The following is a 6000-nucleotide window of genomic DNA, read 5'->3' as shown; positions in this document are numbered from 1 at the left end:
TGTAAATTTGCAACACACCTGTAAAGTTCACAAACAACCTCTTCCTTGAAAATAGGTCCTGTCAGGGCTTTTTTTCAGCGGGAACTAGGGGGAACTCAGTTCCACCACCTCTGGCTCAGGTCTTCTGCTCCCTGCTCACCACTATCACTTGGTAACACTGAAGTCCAGCTTCTGCGATAGCTTATCCCACAGGTCAGATCTCCTGCACAGATCCCACCGAGTGCCGGTGATGTGTCGAATACTGTCTCCTGTTGGATAGTGTCCACCCTGTACTGCACTTGCACAGTACGGAGGACAAGGAGACACCGAAGGTCTCTGAAGATTAACGGCGCCTGCGCCGTGAGTCCAGGTTCAAGCCCCACCATCCCAGTGGATATAAAGTTAGAATAAAAATTAGCCGAGCAAAGCGAGGCCGTGCCCGAAGCATGGCGAGCTTGCGAGGGGCCCTGTTACTATGTGCTACCGTATGTCCACTTGGATGGTGGGGCTTGCACCTGGACTCAGTGGATTCTTCTTCGGAGACTTTCTGAGTCTCCATCTCCTTGGCGCTTGCACAGTATGGGGTGGACACTGTCCGATGGCCGGACAGTTTTTGGCAGAAAACCGGACAGGGACAAGGGAGATACAGAACAGGTGCCCAGGGTTCAGTGCAGTCATGGGCAGGAGAGGGTGCGTGGTAGGCTGCACCCTCTGTGGTCTCCATTTTTTCCCTGGTGACCAGTTGTTAAAGCTCCTACTAGATAATCTCCCTTGCAAGCGACTGTAGTATAGTATAGTATGCTGGGAGGTACTACCGCCGGATAGGTGTTTCAGCTTAATATTGTAACAAAGGTAAGATATATGACAGATGGTGGAGCTTTTAAGGAGGGGGGAGAAAATGAGGGCAGTGGAGGGAGGGGGTTGTATGCAGAGGGAAGAGCTGCGTTTTAATGCCATTTGGCAGGTATGTGAGTGTGGCGGGCATGGTTGAGTTCCTGCACCTATTCTCTGAGAAAAAAAAGCCCTGGGTCCTGTTTATTTCAAGAAAAAAACAGGGCCTGGACTGCGATCCCCGATCTTCACTAACGGGGGGGGGATTTCTGTGGAGGGTCATGTGATGGCGGAATCTGGTTTTAATTGGAGATGGGATTTAAAGGAAATACACTGAGACATTACATTGCAGCCAGACTCCAAAATCCCATGTGTAGCATTTAATTCTTAAGAATTAAAACTGAAACCTTAACAAGACAAACCACATCCTCTTTAGCAGTAAAGATTTTCATAAACGACCTTGATACATAAAAAGCAGAAACGCACTTAGCAAACTTAAAACGATCTTCCCAATAAAAAAAGTCTTACAAACATTCAAGGGAACTGGCCGTCAACACTTCACGGCTGCATGTTATAAAAATGTTTAAAACATCCTAGCTACTTACTTTGTATGCAAGGAGGTAGACATTTTAGCAATGGCTCCCTGTTGGCAGCAATCAGTGTGGGCTGAAAACCCAACACAGATGATATCCTTGTCCTACTATCACCTCAATTCCATAAAATCTCACTCCAGGAAAAAAAATCCCACCAAGCTCAAATGTGTCTACATTCTTGAAATGCCATCATAAACTTCCTCATAAAGATTTTATTAGTTTTCAAGAAAAAGTACAGCAAAATGTAACAAAATAACAATATGACAAAATGAGTGACAGGTTTAAATACAAATTGTTCCAGGCAAAAATTTACACTATCATGGTATCGTAACTGTCAAATGAGTTAGTTTATTATTATTTTGGCAACTTTTCCGGAGCCATCTGATGGGGCATTGGTGTGTTGGGTTGGTTTCACCCACTTGTCCACTTCTGTATTCATGGACATGGGGCACGGCCTCAGGTATTAGTACCTTAGCCAAGCACCCTGTCTGTCAGTTCTAGGGTTCAGATTGTGGCTAATAGAAGAAAAGAGAAGATAGGAAAGGGTAATGGGGGGGGGGGGTATAGGGTGGGGGAAACAGGATGGGGAAGAGGGGTGGGGTCCCGCTCGCTTCCCCCTCCGTCTACCGTCCACCTGTTGCAGTCTCTAGGTCTGTCGGCTCCCCACAGAGGTCCCACTATAGTGAAGTTGTTTAATGTTAATCAGTTATATAGTCTGTTACAATAAATCCTGATAGGATTGAGAGCTCTTGAAAGTTATCCAAGACTCCCAGACACCTGAGAAGCTAGTGATTTTGTCATGTGCAGCGAGGATAAGTTCCTCCATTGCAGCTATGCGGTCAACTCTAAAGGTCCATTCCTTTAGCGACGGTGGTTGTGGGGACCTCCAATGTACCGGTATACACAGCCTAGCGGCATTGATTAGGTGTATAGCTACTGACTTGAGATACTTCTTCTGCGGTATTTTGGATAAGTGTAACAGGTATTGTCCTGGCGTGAATTCCAGCGGGAGAGAGGAAATTGCTGTAGTCACTTCATGTATTGCCATCATAAACTTAACTGAACTTCCTGTGGCCCTCTGCAGCACTTTCTCTGGGAGTGAAGACTGGTAAATGAAAGATCAAGCTTACCAACCCTCTGCTGTCCTTGCATAGTGATACTACTATGATGTAGTGTACTCCTCATGTAAGGAGTCACGTGATCCTCAACGCCTTGAGGATCATGTGAGTCACTCCTCACATGATCCTCAAGGCATTCTCACAGGGTCCTGAGGTCTTCCAATGGCAATTGATGAAGTTGTATCACTATGCAAGGACAGCAGAGGGTTGGTGGGCTTGGTCTTTCATTTACCAGTCTTCAATCCCAGAGAAAGTGCTTGATGATCATGTGAGTCACTCCTCACATGATCCTCAAGGTGTTCTCACAGGGTCCTGAGGTCTTCCAATGACAATTGATGAAGTGGTATCACTATGCGAGGACAGCAGAGGGTTGGTGGGCTTGGTCTTTCATTTACCAGTATTCACTGGTAAATGGCCCGGTCATTGAGCAGCCAAATATTCCAGGGCTGAAGTGGTTAAGTAGTAGCCCATTTCTCTAAAGGCAGCCCTTTATTTAAAAAAAAATGTAATCTAGCGTCACTGTTGCTTCAGATTTGTTCCTTGCATTTGTTCCTTTGGTAATATCTTTTCACCTGGATAAGCCGAAAAATATTTCTGACCGAAAAATATTTCTGTTGCCGTTCAATAGCTAGATAGAAAAATAGAAATAAATATTATAAATCAGTATATTATAAGCAGCCCTCAGAATTTCCACTCGCCTACTCGCATTTTGGGAGTGGAAAATGAAGGCTGGCAAGCGTGGGCTGCCTCGGAGTGGGGGAGGGCAAGCACCGCCGGCAAGCGGGGTTGAACGGGAGCCCTTCTCCCAGCAATCGCCGAGAGGAAGAGAGAGGAGAGCCAGTCGGATCATCAGAGAGCAGGGAACATCGCTGTAACAGCTTTCATTTGAATTTCTGAGTGTTCCCTGCACTCGCCGTCAGATACAACCCTGCCTCCTGGCCCAGGTACTTTGATAGACAGAATGCCGGTCCAATGCCAGGACGTGTGAGGTATATCAAAGTACCCGGGCCAGAAGGTGGTGCTGCATGTGAAGGCGAGTGTAGGGAACACTCAGCAATTCAAATGAAAGCTGTTACAGTGATGTTCCCTGCTCTCTGATGATCCGGCCGGCAATCCTTTTCCTCTCTCTTCCCGTGCACAGGTGAAGTGGCATTGATGGACATAGGTGAGGCTGCATTGTTTGTTACAGGTGAGGCTGCATTATTGGGCACAAGTGAGACTGCATCGTTGGGCACAGGTGAGGCTGCATTGTTGGGCACAGGTGAGACTGCGTTGTTGGGTACAGGTGAGGCTGTATTGTTGGGCACAGGTGAGACTGCATTGTTAGGCACAGGTGTTGCTGCATTGTTGGGCACAGTTGAGGCTACATGGTTGGGCACAGGTGCGGCTGCATTGTTGGTACAGGTGAGGCTGCATTGTTGAGCACAGGTGAGGCTGCATTTTTGGGCAAAGATGAGGCTGCATTGTTGACACAGGTGAGGCTACATTGTTGGGCACAGTTAAGGCTGCACTGTTGGGCATAGGTGAGGCTGCACTGTTGACACAGCTGAGGCTACAAATGTTGGCACAGGTGAGGCTGCATTGTTGGGCACAGGTGTGGCTACATGGTTGGGCACAAGTGCAGCTGCATTGTTGGCACAGGTGAGGCTGCATTGTTGAGCACAGTTGAGGCTGCGTTTTTGGGCAAAGGTGAGGCTACATTGTTGGCACAGGTGAGGCTGCATTGTTGGGCACAGGTGAGGCTGCATTGTTGGGCACAGGTGAGGCTACATTGCTGGGCACAGGTGAGGCTGCATTGTTGGGTACAGTTGAGGCTCCATTGTTGGGCATAGGTGAGGCTGCATAGTTGACACAGCTGACTCTACAAATGTTGGCATAGGTGAGGCTGCATTGTTGGCACAGGTATGGCTGCATTGTTGGGCACAGTTGAGGCTGCACTGTTGGGTATAGGTGAGGCTGCACTGTTGACACAGCTGAGGCGGTAAATGTTGGCACAGGTGAGGCTGAATTGTTGCGCACAGGTGAGATTGCATTGTTGGGCACAGGTGAGGCTACATTGTTGGGCACGGGTGAGGCTGCTTGTTTTGTATGTTTTTGTCATTGTGGATTTGATTTAAATCAAGCCTTTTTACTAGTGATTTAAATCATGATTTAAATCATCTCGATTTAAATCATAATTTTTAAAGAGCACCTGTCATCTCTGTCCCACAGCGAATCCTCCTCTGACACCCCCCCACACACACACACACACACACACTGTTGACTCACCGACAGTCCCATTCACTTTAATGGGACAGCTGGTGATGCGGCGGTGACACAACAAGTGGCGGCAGCAGGTGAGTGGATGCCCGCTAACAGGCGTAGCCATGATGGATCTGAAATGACAGATGCTTTTTTTATTTTTTAAATCATTGATTTATATCCATCCTGGTTTTTGTCTTGTAAATTGTAAAAAAAATGTTTTTAAATCAAAAGGAACTTTTTTGAGAAATCAATAAAACAGAGAAACAATATCAATACACCTTGCATTTAGTATACAGCAACAGCACCCTCAGCACATAATCACGTCTCAACCGCATAAGATTCAGTTGCAGCAATGGAATACATTCGGTCACAGAGTAACTGAAACCAACCAAGGCCTCCCCAGCTGGAGGACCCAGCCCATTCACTACCGCAGCCACGTTACATAAGCAAGTGGTCCATAATCAGATCTACAGGGGCTAAACCAAGGACAGCTAGCCAACTTTTTTGCTTTCAATAAACATTATGGGCTTAAAAAAAAAAAGATTCTCTAACAAACCTATGAGGGCTTCAAAGAACAGCTGTATTTATTCTGAGATTAAATTACACACAGGAGGACTTACGCTTACCCCGACTTATTCATGCCCTGACTTAGTTGGGGTAGGCGGAACACTTTGGTGGGGGTGGGTCAGCCAGACCCTTTGACCTCTGGGGGAGGTCCCTATTCCAATCCCTGAGTCGTAACCTTGTTTTTCTAGGGGAAACCCTAACCCCATTCCTAACCCTAACCCCAACACCCTAACTCTAACCCTAACCCTACCCCTAACCCTAATTAGGTGACTTCTGAAGGCAATTGGTACCACTAGATTGCAGTTAGGGGTATCTGAAGGGAGGCTGAATGCAAATGCCCCCCACACTTTTCATATAGTTATTTGTAAACATTTTTGAAAAACATTTATCATTTTCCTTCCACTTTACAATTATATGCCACTTTGTGTTGGTCTAGCACAGGGGGTCTTCAAACTACGGCCCTCCAGTTGTTCAGGAACTACAATTCCCATCATGCCTCCTCATGTCTGTGAATGTCATGCCACATACACACGATCAGACTATCCGGCGGACTTAGTCTGGCGGACTTCCGCCGGACTGTCCGAAAGAGCGGACCTGCCCACACACGGGACTTGCCCACACACACGGAGGAAAGTCCATTCATTTTGAACGTGCCTCCAGGTAGCCGG

The sequence above is a fragment of the Lithobates pipiens genome, unplaced genomic scaffold (assembly GCF_037356315.1).
Source record: "Lithobates pipiens isolate NorthernLeopardFrog02 unplaced genomic scaffold, aLitPip1_a1.2 Scaffold_1, whole genome shotgun sequence".
Lineage (NCBI taxonomy): Eukaryota > Metazoa > Chordata > Amphibia > Anura > Ranidae > Lithobates > Lithobates pipiens.
This window is presented reverse-complemented; position numbering follows the sequence as displayed.